The following is a 16213-nucleotide window of genomic DNA, read 5'->3' on the forward strand; positions in this document are numbered from 1 at the left end:
CTGCCTGAGTTCCCCTTGAGTTCTGACGGGATTCAGACAGTATATTTTGGAGATAGAAGCCCAGTGGAGGTGGATTTGGGCAGAGAACGTGGATTTGGGCAGAGAACGTGGATTTGGGCAGAGAACGTGGATTTCCCCAGAACGTGATTGTAGACGGCTGGTGTGAGTTCGGGAATAAAGAGTTGCTGTTTGAATCTACAAGCTGTGTGGTGGCTCGTGATTGTGTGCCCAGCCAGACTGCGGCATTTGTGCCCAGCCAGACTGTGGCACCCCACAGGACCTGACGCAGCGCAGAATCCCCAGGAAATGGGGATTGGCTGAAGAAATCCATTGTCTTCCTTTTTCTCAATCCAGTACATGCTGGGCCTGGGGCAGGGATGAGGGAGAAAGAGCAAGGGCTTTGCCATCAGAGATAACTAAATTCATTAGCTATAGCTGTATATAATAAATCGTTTCAAAACTTAACTGCTATAAACAACAGGTCTCACAGTTGTTCACAGACATCTGGGAGTGGCTTAGCTGGTGGTTCCACTCAGGGTTCTCACAAGCAGCAACCAGGCTGTCCGCTAGGCCTGCAGTCTGTGAGGCCTTGCTCAGGGCTGGAGGGTCCACCTCCAAGCTCACTCACACGGCTGAGGGCAGGGGGCTCTGTTCCTCTCCATGGGGCTGCCAATGACGTAGCTTCTCCCAGAGCAAGTGAGTGGAAAGTGAGAAAGGCCATCCTGCCTTTTACGACCTAGTCTCTGAGTCACTAGCCATGGATTGTGCCTTGGTCGGTTGGTTAGGTGTGACTCACTTGATCCAGTTCACACTCCATCTAAGGGTGTGAATACTGGAAGCTGGATTCACTGGGGGCAGCATGGCAGACAGCTGCTATAGTAACGGAGATGAGCTCTTGGACACTAGACCCAGCCATCTCCACCCACGTGCCAGGGTACTGGCAGAGGATACTCAAATGGGTGGGGACAACAATTTGAGCAAAGAAATGATGACCATAACAAGGTGGCTATTGATTTCCAGGATGGGAAATAGAGGGAAGGGGAGAAAGAACTGTCCTTCACACAAGCCTCGAGGCCTCCACGTTGAAGACAACAGTAGTACATGATAGGAATAAGGAGTTCTGATCTCAGAGGAAGGCCACCCAAACAGAAAGAGCCACACTGGACTTTGTGTGTACAAAAAGAGATACTTTTGCTAGGTACGGAGGCACATGCCTGTAATCCCAGCGGCTGAGGAGGCTGAGGCAGGAGGATCATAAGTTCAAAGCCAGCCTCAGGAACTGAGCTAAGTCCTAAGCAACACAGTGAGACCCTGTCTCTAACTAAAATATAAAAAGGAGCTGGGGATGTGGCTCAGCGATTAAGCACCACTGGGTTCAATTCCCAGTACAAAAAAGAAAGAAAAAGAAATACTTTTACTGTGCTAAGCCCCTGAGATTGGAGAATTCTTTTTATTTCTGTGGGCCTCCCTAACCAATGTGCCAGGCCCGATTCATCTAAGTGTTTGGTAATTAATTTAGCCAGGCACCCTCAGAGCCTGTCACATTTTGTCTCCTCTGTCCCAACACACACAACAGAGGATTTGTCAGGCATGATAGAGAAGGTCAGAGGTCCTCAAGCAGGGGGACAGCTTGAGTCTCCTCTGGAAATCAGGCTGCCCTTTGATCTGGGGAGAAGTTCTCAGGCATATCACCAGTGGGGACAAAGGGCCTGCTGAGGCCCAGCCCGCTTGATACTGCTTTATGGTAACTTGGCCAGGGTGGCAGGTGGGACAGGGGTCAGCCAGCACAGCACAGCCGGCAGCCACGTGGCATGAGCCAAGGCTCCACGGCACAAGGAGAATCTGCTTTCTCCTCTGCCAAGGAGGTGGGAGGACATCAGAGGGATGCTGCTGAGTGAGCAAAGGCAGACACAAGGGAAAGCACAGGCACAGGGCCGAGGTTCTGGCGTGGTTCAGGGCACAGGGGTGAGGTTTAGAGGAAAGGAGGCTGGAGTTTAGATCTTCATTCAGCAAACTTTTATCAAGCCCTTGTGATGTGCCCGAGATAGACAGTGGTGACCAAGGTAAACCAGGTCCCTGGCTCTGCCTTGCCCCTTATCAATCAGCCAGGAGTTTCTCCTCAAACTTGGGAGGAGCCCTGGAAGGTCCTTGAGCTGGTGCGTGCGGAAGACGCTGTGGGCTAAACTGGACATCTGTCTAAATGGCCTCATGCAAGGGAGGACTCAGCACCCTACGACCAAGAACCAACTGTGTGCTAGGTCAGGAAGGCTCTACCTGCATTGTCTTAATGACATGCACAATGACATCTTCATAGTTGACAAGATTTATTTGTCAGAGAGCTTAAAGGACTTTCTAGAATTCTGGCCCAGCATGGGGGCTGCCTGCCCAGGCAACTATCACCCGCTGTTCCCATCTGGCCCAGTTCTGGCCCCAGACCTACCAGAATGGCACAAGGAAAACGGCCAGGGATCCAAGAGCTAGCCAGGTATGGGTCCTTCTCTACCCTGACCCCTGGTCGCCTGTGTGACCCTGTATAAGTCACCTCCCTTCACTGAGTCACTTCATTCATTTGTAAATGGTTTTGTCTATAGATGGGCATTCAGTAACGGGTTCTACTTTACCTCTCTCCTTTATAAATGCCAGGCTTTGGAAAATCCTGAGGGCTTGTGTCTTCAGTCTTTTCTTGTCTTAGATCCTATATGTTCCCTTTGCTCCCTACCTGGAACCAAACCTGAGTATTTCCCATTTCAGGCTGAACTGGTGCAGTGTACATGCAGTTACATTTTAGCAGGAGAATGGATACGATAGCTTAAAAAATCTGGGCAAGCAGATCCTTACCAGAACAAAGATCAGGGCCCGGAGAGGTACATGCCTGTAATCCCAACTACTTGGGAGGCAGAGGCAGGAGGATCACAAGTTTGAGGCTAGCCAAAACAACTTAGAGAGACCCTGTCTCTAAATTAAAAAGCAAGAAATGGGTTGGGGATGTGGCTCAGTGGTAGAGCACTTGCCTAGCTTGTGCAAGGCCCTGAGTTCAGTCTTCAGCGCAAGCAAAAATTGAACAGAACAAAATATAAAACAGCAAGAAAATCCTAACTCTGTCGATGAAACATCAATAGGTAAAGGATCAAAACTGAAGGAAAAAGAGTAAAAGCTGTCAGCAGCCTGTGTTTGGGGGTGCCCTAGACCAATGTATGGGCATTAATATTTGACCTGTGGTCAAAGACCAGCTATTTACTTTTTCTCTATTTCTAATCCTTCACGGGCCTATCCATTTTGTAAAATATAAACCACAAGGCCAGGTATGGTGGTGTATTCCTGTAATCCTAGTGACTTGGGAGACTAAGGGAGGAGGATCACAAATTCAAGGCTAGCCTCAGCAACTTAAAGAGGCCCTAAGGAAGTCAGCCAGACCCTATCTCAAAATAATAAAATAAAAAGGACTGAGGATGTGTTCATGGTTAAGCACCTCTGGGTTCAATGCCCAGTACCAAAAATCAAACAAGCATGTATTTATTTATCTATCTATCTACTATCTATCTACCTATCTATCAAAAGAAAAATGGAAAAAAGAAAACCAAGCTATAATAAGCTTTTTATTATTAGTTTCACTGGCCATAAAATTGCCCTGCCACCTTTCCCTGAAGCCTCTGAGCAATCCTTCAGTTCTGCACTGATTTTATCAGGAACCAGTGACAAGCTGTTGGTGGATGAACCAGCCCCAGACCACACAGGAGTAGCCCTGCCCTGGAACTCATTTCTGTGACTCATTGTTGGCTTTCTAAGGTTGTTGTGAGTTGAGGGACACAAAATGACTTGGTAAACTTGGATTGGTAGGACTTGTCATCTTAGCCACTTACATCCAGGTAAGTCAAGGAGGCCCCTCAAGTCACACAGCTGGAAGGTGGGAGAGCCAGGACTGGTCTTCTGGCTCTCACCTGGAGCTCTTTCCACTCTGCTGGCGCAGTGGATGGCAGGATGAGGAACAACTTGTTGCTTCAGCTACAGAAAGTGCCTTCAGCCCCCCTGATTATGCAGTCACTCCGGCCCATAGCAGGGTGGCTCTGAAGGACCACTGAAATTCGTCTTTTCCCTCCGGGCCACTCTGCAGCCTCCACTTTCTTCCACCACTGTTAATCCCAAGATGTCCTTAATAAATAACCTGCAGGCTACACACCATCTCTGAATCTGTTTCCTGGAAAACCCAACCTGTGACATGTGCTGCATATCTAAAGAGTAAAGTCCTAATGTAAGGCTCAGAGAGGTTCATTAACTTGTTCTTGTAACAGTGGTCCTCTTTATGATTTGAATATAGCTCTTGCTGCTCTACCACTGTGACTTATTTTCAAAAGAATGTGTTTCTCTTTTTATCTCCCTCCATCTTTTAATCTCTCCCCTTCCCTCTCTTAATCTCTCCACTTCCCCAGTCTCAGGGAAAACAGGATTACTTTTCTTCCCCATCCTAGTTTTCTGTCCTTGAACACACACTCATCACAGGAACAAAGTAATCCAGACTTTGGGGATGACACAAGAAGATCTCAGAAATGTCTATCTCCCAAATTAAAAAGTGAATTACAACTGATTAACAAATTACAAGTCAGGGCTGCTTTCTGCTCTGGAGACGGCCTGCGTTCTCCCCTGAATGTGTATCTACCTTCCTAAATAAACCTCTGTCTCTGCCTTTGTCTGGCTCATGCTGAAATTCTTTTGCGACACATAGGCCAAGAACCCCTCTGGTCCAGAGTTGTTCCCCCTCTCTTCTGGGAACTCCTTGGACCTTTCTCTGGAGTCATCTCTTCTCCCATGGCTCAATGAATTCACGTGGTATTGTAGTGCTGTCTATATGACATGTTGTGTTGGTTCAAACCCCAAAGTGAACATTAGTATAGAAGTGACATTTTAATCTTATTTTTTTTTGGTGGGGTTTTTTTTTTTGTCTTTTTTGGAACTGGGGGTCGAACCCAGGGCTTTGCGAATGCAAGGCAGACGCTTTGCCACTGAGCTACATCCCAGCCCTAGAAGTGACATTTTAAAGATCAATCATGTTGGGGAATCCCAGGGTGGGATGCAGACTATGGTGATGAGAGAATATTAATTGTCATATAAACACATGAGGAAACATCCTAAAGGGAGTGGGAGGAGGAAGGCTGGGCCTAAGTAACTTTGAAAAATGTATTTTGATGGGAAAGTGCGTGACAAATGTACATAAACACTGAAACACAGTTGGTAGTGTTGAATTTCTCGTGGGCTGTAACTTCACCATTCTGAAACTGGACGTGCATATGAGGTTGAACAAATAGGTGACTGGATGGTGGCAGCCATGTTCTCACTGCTGGAGAGGGAGAAAGGCTCTCTTGGCCCATGTGATCAGGCATTAGAGTGGGGATATACAACAGTATAAACTTATGGTTAGTTTATGAAGATACAGAAATAGTTACAAATATGTATATACCCCCACCCCCAGTCAGTACACATACATGCTTTTCCTAGCTCTGACTTCTGAGAGAAGCAATGGCACCCAGTAGCAACTAGCACACCTAAACTTCAAATCTTGGCTTCTAATACCACTCTCTAAAAATGGGGGATTCCTGAAATGCTTGGAAAAATGGCTTATTCTAGAACGGGGGCTGGGAAAATACAAGATGAGTCTGAAGAAAATAAAGATATGCTTAAAACTGAGAATGGTAGGTCATCCCCTACAAGAGCTGAATTTAAAGGCTCCCAATGATGTTGGAAGGGACAATTTGAGCAACAAAATTAATGACATAATATTGGGATTATGATCTAACGTATAAAATACACATCCATGGGCATATACTGGTAGACATGATTAAATAATAAGTAAATGGGAGAAGAGAGACAAATCTCCCTTACAGAAGAATCCTAAACTGGGTGAGGTGGTGCATGCCTGTAATCCCAGCAGCTGCGGAGGCTGAGGCAGTAGGATCACAAACAACCCAGCAATTTAGCAAGACCCTAAGCAAACTCAGTGAGACCCTGTCTCAAAATAAAAAAATAAATAGGGCTGGGATGTGGCACAGTGGTAAAGCATCCTTGAGTTCAATCCTTGGTACCAAAAACAAAAAGAAAGAAAGAAAGATCCTAAAAAATCTAAATAATTTATGCAGATATTCTCACCTCAGGGAGGAGGAGCTGAGCTGTCTCCCAGTTGAATTGAGAGACCCTTAGCAACTTGTCTCCAAGGGTAGAGTATGGAAAGATCAAGGTTAATGTCACCAGTGGTGAGTCGAGTTGACAATACATACTCTTAATAGGGGGTGATGAAGGCAATGCTTCACTCCTGTGGTCTTTCGCCAAACTCCATAAATCACAACACAATCAGGAAAACATTAGATGAATCCAAATTCAGGAACATTCCACAAAATACCTGACCTGTCCCCCTCAAAATTAAAGGTCATCAAAAAGAAGGAAAAACTGAGAACTGTCACAGACCAGAGAAGGCTCAGAGGTAATAATTGACTGTAGCATGGTCTCCTGGATGGGTTCTCAGAACAGAGGAAAATCATTAGAAAAAACTAGGAGCAAAATATTAAATTATCAGGTTGTCTCTTTAGTTGTGACACATGTACAGTAGTGATATAAAATACTACATAGGGCAGCATTTTAGGGTGAAGGGTATATAGGTACTCTCTCTACTATATTTGCAACTTTTCTGTAATATAAATCTATTCTAGAATTAGAAGTTTATTTACATTAAGAAAATTGCTGTGGGATGTGTGTTTTTTTTCTGAGGCTGCCATAGCACAGTACCACAAACTTAGTTGCTTAACATACAACTAGCTCAGGGAATGAGCACTTGCCTACCACATGCTAGGCCCTGGGTTCAGACTCAAGTACAGCAAAACAAAAACAAAAAATTATTCTCTTACAGTTCTGCAGGCCAGAAGTCTAAAATCAGTGGTAGCAGTGTCATCTCCACAAGGTCTCAGCAGAACTGTCTGTCTTCCAGAGGCTCTAGGGGAATATCTGCCTCCTTGCCCTTTCCAGCTTCTGGAATCACACATGAACTTTTTCTCTATCTTCAAAATCAGTAATATCTTCAAATCCCTCCGCTTACATCCTGACCTCACCTTCTGCCTACTGTGTCTGGTAAAATCTTCGTTTCCCTTCTATAAGGACATGACTACATTTAGACCCCATCGGGATAATCTCCTCATCCCTTAACACATCTGCAAAGGCCTTTTTTTTCTTTCTTTCTTTCTTTTTTTTTTTTTTTGCCATATAACATTCACAGGTTCTAGTGAGTAAGTCACAGGTATCTTTGGGGGAAGCATTTTTCAACTATCAGAGATACCAAGTGAGTTATTCTCTCTGAGCCTCAGATTCCTCACTGGGAAGTTAAATGTGCTAATATAAGTATGTTAGAAAGATAGTTCTGTCACTGGACTGGTAAAAGGAGAAGGCAGGAGCCTGAGGTCTGCTTCTACTGGGCAGATGAGATAATGCTACTCCTTCTGTGTCTTGTTCCTCCCCTCCATGTTGGCTAAGATCTATGGTGAGGACATGGTGGCATGGGCAAAGGAATGGGAGGGACAGCACTGAGGATTCCAGAGTCCTGAGTTCAAATCCCTGCTCTGTTAGCAGTGTGCACCATGACCTTAAGCAAGTGACTCTCCAGACTTGGCATACAGTACAATTCCAAGAGGAATATGCATGTGAGTCTTTCCCTGGGTGAGGGCTGGAGAGGGACCCAAGTCCCTCTCATGCTGAGATGTCATAATTATAGGATTTCATTCTGGTATCTGTCTATTGACAAGAGGGTTTTGTTCCTCCCAATGACTGAGTAATGCTGGATAATGGTAGTAATGGCAGAGGTTCAGGCATTGACAAGGGGACAGTCTCTTGTTTCTGGCCCATGTCTACCCAGGCTCCATTGGTTTAGATCACGGCTCAGCAACCAATTCTGTTTGAATGACCAGTGAGTTAAGGAGGGTTTTCACAGATTTAGATTTGCAATCAATTTGGTGACAGGGAACACAAAATTTGAGTCCAGTTAAGTGAAATGTTGTCCTCCATAAAAGAATTCCATCCTTTTTATGAGTAGACCTCTGTTACAAAAAAAATTACACTTGATTATTTATTTTGAATTTTGTCAATTAAAATTTTGAGGAAATGTGTGTCCTCTGTTCTATGAATCCGTTCATGACAACCTCAACTTTCCCCCTTGGCCTGCAAAACTTCCACCAGGCCCCATTTAATCAGTTGCTCTATCTCCCAGGCTCCTGTCTCCCCTCCCCAGTGCATCCAGAGGCAGCTTCCCAGAAAAATTCTGACCACACCAGACCCTGGTTCAAACTTCCTGAGGTCCCCACGTGCCTTCTGGATGGTCCAGGTCCCTGGATGTCTACCATCCTCACTCTCTGGTTCCAGTCTTCCTTTCCAGTCACTCCCTCCTCTCTAGCCAGAATGCAATTCTTCCTCTGGGGTGCCTTGCTTCTCCTAGCTTCTGACGCTCATTTTGTGTAAGATGCTTCCTCTGCCTAAGATGCCTTTTACCACCCAAGTCTAATTCCCCTTGTTCTTTTGAGTCATCTCAGAATCACCTTCAGAAAGCCTTCCCTGATCCCTCCCGCCTTCAGAGCGGGCTGTTAGGTGCTCCCTCTGGGCTTCCACAGACCCTGCTTCTTTTTTTTTTTTTTTTTTTTATTATTATTATTTTTTTGTCATTCATGACAGCATTTTTTAAAATTTTTTTAAATTTTTTTTTCAGACCCTGCTTCTTGCCAGCCCAGCACTGACCAGCTGATCACACTCTTTAAACACCTGTGGCCTGCACTAGACTGGGAGCTCCTCAGAGCTGTCCCGTTCTGCACTATGTCCCTGCTTCCCAATAACAAGGCTCCTTTTGGTTCTAACCACTTGGAGAGGAATCAGGGCTGGTTCTGGAGCTGGGTATCAGGAAGCTCAGTTCATTTCCCTCCTGGATTGCAGTTCCTCATCTGTACAATGAGGGGCGGGGAACAGGAGGTTCCTGGCTGACTCTAAGGCCTCTAAGGTGGGGAGTCCTGTGGGGCAACACCTTTATCAGTCCTCCAGAGGCAACTCTAGACAAACAAGAGCCTGGGCTCTGGGACTGGCGTGATCTAGGCCATTCCAGCCAAAGGTCAATCCTCAGTGACCAGATGCAACTGGCCTGGCCCTGGACCCTTTCTGCCCATCCCCCTTCCCTTCTGTTCCCTGAGAGTTAGGGGGGAAAGTGCCTTGACCCGCTATGCTTCTGACTACATGCTCAGGAGTGCATGCACTCAAAAGTGCATGCAGGTCTATGGACATGTTTCTGCAAGGGTGTCCATGGTACACTAAGGCTGTGTGAAAGCTTGCACATGCTTGTGCATGAATACAAGTCTGTGTACACTAGGGCACCTGTGCCCCCATGTGTCAGAGTATGTACAGCTGTGCAGGCTCTGTGCATGGGCAGCAGTGGAGAAGGCAGAGGACAGCCAGGTGCCCTCAGCCGTACCAAACTGTGACATGTAGTTCTTTGGGGATTTCCAGACTGTACCCCCACATTTCAAAGATCCCATGCAGAAAAAAGTGGGGGTCCTAGTCTATACAGACCCTCACCCCTTCTCCCAGTGATCCAGTGCTGTGGGGGAGAGAGAAGAATCCTGAAATGACGAGGGTGAATTTTGAGGTAGTGCAGGGGCACTGATGTGCCCCACCAAACCACCAGACTCCCTTTTCATTTATTTTTCTTTTCTTTCTTTTTTTTTTTTTTGGTATCAGGGATTGAACCCAGAGGCACTTAACCATTGAGCCATACCCCCAGCCCTTTATTGTATTTTATTTAGAGACAGGGTCTTGCTGAGTTGCTTAGGGCCTCACTAAGTTGCTGAGATTGGCTTTGAACTCATTATCCTCCTGCCTCAGTCTCCCAAACTGCTGGGATTACACGTGTGTGCCACCGTGCCTGGTTCTTTTTTAAAATTTTCCTCATGGTGCTGGGCATTGAACCCAGGGCCTGGTGCAGACTAGGTGAGTGCTGTACCACTAAGCCACACCCCAGCTATCAGACTTGCTTTACCATTTCTGAGTGTCCCATTCTGTCACCCCCTGCCCTCACACCTCTCTTGAGCTTGCCCCAGACTACTGAAGACACTTTCCTCACTTGTAAAGAGTGATAAACCCCTGAGAATTACATTGCCCGCTACTACCCCAGGTGACCCTTAGTCAAGACTAAGTGGTTAAAGGCAGCTGCCTGAACAAACTCCAGGGCATGAGTCACATACCAGGGCTCCCTGAGGAGTGGACTGAAGCTGTTGGACCTGGAATTGCAGTTTGCTTAGCCTCTTGCCCTTCCCTGCTCTGCTTACCCAGCTCTCTTCCAGATTCTCCTTGGGCTTTTCCCTAAAATGCCAGTCTCACAGGGACCTCTCATCTCAGGGATGCTGCCAAAAAGGCCAAGGAGGCTGGGCCTAGAGCCACTACCTTGACTGTCTCCTGCAACCCAAAGAGGACACTGAGGCTCCTGAGGGGAGCTAGGCCTTCAGGTTCTCTCCTGCATGCTATTTGCTCACCTTCACCTCCCCTGAAGGCCTGAGGCTCTCTCTGCAACACCCTACAACAGCCCTGGGCTAAGAAGTGTTCTAGAGCCTTCTGGGGTCCCCCAATCCTGGTGGTATATCCTTAAACTATCATCTCTTCTTGGGAAATGAAGCACTTGAGATCAGAAATTAAAAAAAAAAAAAATCTTTCAGAATGGGGGTCAGCAAGGCAAGAATTCCTCTCCAATCTGATCCATATCACCACGCTGCCTTCAGTGGTGGGCAACTTGGAGGCCCAGAGTGTTCCAAGTGATAAAATCTAGACCTTCTCCTCAGATAAAAACTTGCATAGCAGAAAGATACGGTTCTGGAAATTGAGAGATTTGGATGCCAACTTTAACTCTCCCATCACCTGGCTGAGTCCCTTTCAGACGTCAGCTGAAGCTCCAGGGGACTCCATTCCCCACCTGTGGAAGGCCAGCGGTGGAACTCCAGCGAGAGCAGCATCTCAGAGCACAAGACTCAAGCTTCAGTTCCATGCCCTATGCACACGGCACTCTCTGTGAATGAATGAACCTGTTATGTATCACGTCTGTGACTTAGTTTCTGCATTTGTCAATGGAGACATGGCCACAGGAACAACCTGACAGATTGCTGTGGGGATTAGCCAGGATAAGGCACGTAGCACACTTGGCAGGCCCCTGGCACACCGTGAGCTTTGAAGAGCTTGTGGCTATTTTTGTTCTTGTTATGTACTGTTCCAGGGTTGTATAACTGGCTCAGTCCTGTGGCCTCACTGGCTTGACACTCCCAGGCTTTTGTGAAAGTCAAAGGACATTGCACAAAAGAGACCTGGGTGAAGAAGAGCTTAAAGGATTCCCATCTCTTTGTCCCTCCTGCCCAGCCTCCAGTGAATGCCCAGGGTTGGGTGCCAGTGGGTGCTCAGAGCAGGAGAGCTAACCCGGGTGGGGTGGGTGTGTGTCTCTGACAGGACCCACTGTTTGGCACCGCCCAGCCTGTTCCTTTATTTGCTGAAGTGGACAGAAATAATGCAGGTTTAACCTCCCTCACACGCCCCTGCCTTCCCCTACCAGTGTTCGTTCACAGAGGGCTTTATTGCTGCTATTTGATTTTATTTCTTCAGGTTAGAAAATGTATTTCTTTTGTCAGATTTCTTTTCCCAATGTTTTTTCTTTTTCCCCCATATTTTTACTGGTGCATTAAAATTATACATAATAGTGGGATCCGTTGTTATATATTCAACATGCACAAGATATAACAATATAATTTGGTCAATATTGTTCCCCAGTATCTTCTCTCCCTTCCCTTGGTCCTTCCTCTAATCTCCTGGTCTCTCTTCCGTTTTCTTGTCTCTTTTTCATTGATAAATATGGTGAAATACAGTAACACAAACTTTACCATCCTTTTTTGAAATTTTTTTTGTTATAGATAGACACAACACCTTTATTTTATTTATTTTAATGTGGTGCTGAAGATCAAACCCAGTTGTCTCACACGTGCTAGGCAAGTGCTCTACCACTGAGCCATAACCCCGGCCCAACTTCACCAAGTGCGCAATTCAAGTACATTGTTATGCAACCACCCCCACCACCCATCTCCAGAACTCTCTCCTCTTGCAAAACGAAATTCTGCACCCATTAAACAAAAACCTTCCATTCCCTCCAGTCCCCTCTAGTACTGGAGTCTCACAGACATTGAGGGTACTAGTTGTCATTTTGTTTTGGTCCCTGTAGGAACCCAGTCTGGTAGTATGATCCCTTTATAAATATTTACTAATGGCCTCCTATGTGCCTGTGCGGTGCCAGGCCTGGAACACAGCAGATACTCAAGGCTCATCACCACCTCAGAAAGATTAGGATTCAGTAAGCCTGGAAGAGAGAGAGAGAGAGAGAGAGAGAGAGAGAGAGAGAGAGAGAGAAATTTTTAAAATTGTTCATTCAACAAATCTCTTATGACCCTATCAGGCCAATGGGGCCAGGAGGTAGCAATGGAAGACACCCCTTCCCCTCTGGAGGTGCTTCTGTCTGGTGTGAGCCACCTGCAGCCACCTGGGCACCCACCTCCTTGCCTCTCTACTGAGCCAACTCCTACCCACCCTCTAACTGAAAGAAGTACCAGCTGCCACAAAAACTCTGGGGAGCAGGTACCCCAGAGCCTGGAGGCCCCCAAAAGAGCACTGCATGGGAAACAGGAGCCTGGAGTCAATGCAACTCTATGAAATCCCACTGGGTGACCTTGGCCTAATCCCCTCCTGGGATTTCCCTCTGCTGTCCACTTGGAATGAACAATCCCCAATTCACACACCCAAACAACCCTGTCACAGCTAAATTAGATCCTGATACGACTGAACCTTGACAATTAAAGCACTCTATGAACATGAACTCCCCCAAGTTCTCTGATTGGCAATTTATGTGATTTGTAGATAGTCAGACACCATCTTGGTGACTGACTCCTCTGAAGCCCTCCCTTAACTCCTTCCCCACCCTGCTCCCTGCCACAGATTGAAACAGCTCCAGACAGTCAGTTCAACTCCCACTATAGAAATGGATAGATGGGCAGAATTCACCAGGGACTGGGCCAAAGGTCACAAAGCAAACAAAGTCCTACCCTCCCTTTCCCAAGTGAGTCACTGTACTACCTGGCCTACCTCTTAGCAAAATAAAGAAAAACTCAACCATGTTTCAAACAGCTAGTACTGGAGTCTTGGAGACATGGAAAGTACTAGCAAGGCACAGTCCTACCACAACTACCTTTACTCTGATGTGCCAGGCATTATGGAGGGAGTTTTACATGGTGCCATTTAATCTTCACATCATTTATACCAGGTTGGTTTATTATTATCTACATTGGGGACAGAGGAAGTAGTTGAGGCACAGAGAAGTCAAGTAATTCACCTAGGGTCACACTGATGGAACGGGATGGAGCTGAATTCAATCCCAGGCAACCTAACTCTGGAATCCCTGCCTTTACTTCTTGTCTATGGAGTTGGACTGTTTTGCTGGGGAGGTTGAGGAAATAGTTACCGTAAGACAGAGACTTTAGAACAACTCTGATTAACAAGTGAGAGGATCAGTAGAAAAGATGGATAACCATATGAACTGAGGGGAGATTATATATAATTATACATATAATGGGGGCCCCATGGTGGTAGGGCAGGCTGGTAGAGATGGCCAGAGCTACTGTCTTCACCTAGCAGTCTCCTAATAGAACAGGACTGTCACTCCAAAAGAAGTGAGCCTCTGTCCTCACCCCTAACTCCAGAGCAATGGCTCATAGATTATATATATATATATATAAAATCTCTATGCTAAATAATAAACCTATGTAAACATAGATGCATATGTATATATATATATATATATATATATATATATATATATATATATATATATTTTTTTTTTTTTAATCAAATGAAATGCCAGAAATAAAAAACTGCCTATCAAAGGTGAACAAATTCTTTGATGCACTCACCAGTGGTTGGAAACAGCTGAGGAAAGAATCAGTGAATATTCACAATAGAAATTATCAAAATGAAACATAAGGAGAAAAAGAATGCATATGGGAAGGGGAAAATGAAGCATCTAAGAACTGTGGGATAACATCAAAGTCCAAGTTGTATGCAGTGGGCATCCCAGGAGGAGAAAAGAGGAGGAAGAGCAAAAATATTCAGAGATAATGGCTGAGAATTTTCTAAATTTAATGAAAGACAACAAATCACAGGTCTAAGAATTCCAAAGAACACTAACCAGGATAAATGCAAAACAGACATGCCTAAGTATACAAACGGCCAAAGACAAAAATAAAAAGTCAGTGTTAAAGGCAACCAGAGGAAAAAATTGAAATATTATATACAAAAGAACAAAGATAATACTTTAGATTTTTGTCAGAATTTTTGCAAGTCATAAGACAATAGAGAGAGATTTCTAGGTACTGAAAGGAAAAAGTTGTCATCCCAGAATTCCATCCCCAGTGAAAATACCATTTAAGAACTAAGATAACGGAAGATGGAAGGAGAATCTCATTGTTATACAGAATACATATATGATGTTGTGATGAGAAAAAGGAAAAAAAAGTGTGTCACATTAGATTGGATAGAGAGAAAGGATGGGAGAGGAGGGGAGGAGTAGGGGGGATAGGAAGGGCAGCAGAATAGAATAGACAGTATGATTGATGTATGTACATTCCATGTATGTATTATATGTCAAAATACATTCTGCTGTCATGTATGACTAAAATAAATAAAAATAAATTGAATGGTAAAAAAAAAAGAACTAAGGTAGAAGAAAAACTTTTACAGATAAAGGATAAGAGAATTTTTTGGCAGCCCTACATGACAAGAAAGGTTAAAGGACACTCAAGAAAGAAAATATAAAAGGTTGTTGGTTTTGTTTGTATCCCTCAGAATTCTTGAGTTGGAACTATAATTCCACAGTGCAGTGGTGTTAGGAGGGCTCTGGGTCATGGAGTGGGGACCTCATGAATGGATTAAGGCCTTTCTTCTGGGAATAGGAGAGCTATCATGAGAGTTTGGCCCCCTTTTCACTCTTCCAAACACATTTGCTTGTACTTCTGCTTTTTGACTTGAATCAAAGCTGCATAAGGCTCTCTCTCAGGGAGCCACACAAACTTAACAGTTTGTGTGAATTTACAGTCTCCAGAATCATGAGCCACAATAAACCTGTTTTTTTTTTTTTTTTTTTTTTTTAATTACCCAGTGTCGGGTATTCTGCTATAGCAGCAGAAAATAGACTAAGATATCTGTTCTCATTTTTAATAACTTCAAAAGATAATCAACTGTCCAAAGCAAAAAATAGTGGTATCAAATGAAATAATAAAATGCTAAGTTAATCCAAAGAAGGTATGAAAAGAGAGAAAACAGACAAAAGATGAGATGAAAAAATCAGAAAACAACTTGCAAAGTAGTAGATTTAGATCCAGCCATATTAATAATTTTATTAACAATGTGCCGCAGTCTGGCTGGGCACAATCAGGAGCCACTTGTCAAAAGAAACTAACTTTATTTTTAGAACCACACACGCCAAACAAAACAGCCTCTCAGGAAAAACCCTCAGAGCCTCAACTGCCACCACCGGCTTTCCACAAGCCTGTCTCTCCCCCCCAAATGCTTCTTTCCACCTCCCACAATCCTCCTGCTCTTGAGGCCGATTGGCTGGGTCACGTGGGCGGAGCCAAAAAAGTCCCCCAATGAGCAGCTCCGTGGTCTGAAAGGGCAGGGAAACAGTCCAATGAGCATCACCGCAGAGGAGCCAATCAGCTAGATGTTGCTGGGGCCCACGAGCCAATCAGCTAGATGTTGCTGGGGCCGCTGTGAGCCAATCATCAGCCGGCAGCTGGAAGTTTGCTGGGGCCCCTTTGGCTGTGGCTCTCAACAACAATGAAAAGCAGAAATTGGCAGATTGGATTTTTTTGCTTTTGTTTTTTGTTTGGGGGATTTAATCCAAGGGTACTTTACCACTGAGCTCATCCCTTTTCGTTTTTTATTTTGAGACAGGGTCTCACTAAGTTGCTTAGGGCTTCACTTAATTGCTTAAGTTGACCTTGAAGTTAGTGATCCTCCTGCCTCAGCTTCCTGAGGGTAGATTGGATTTTAAAAAAAGAAAAGAAAAAAAATAAAAACCAACCATGTGCTGACTAGGAAAACTTCACTTTAAATATAAAAAACATTG

The sequence above is a fragment of the Marmota flaviventris genome, chromosome 9 (assembly GCF_047511675.1).
Source record: "Marmota flaviventris isolate mMarFla1 chromosome 9, mMarFla1.hap1, whole genome shotgun sequence".
In the NCBI taxonomy this organism is placed as follows: Eukaryota; Metazoa; Chordata; class Mammalia; order Rodentia; family Sciuridae; genus Marmota; species Marmota flaviventris.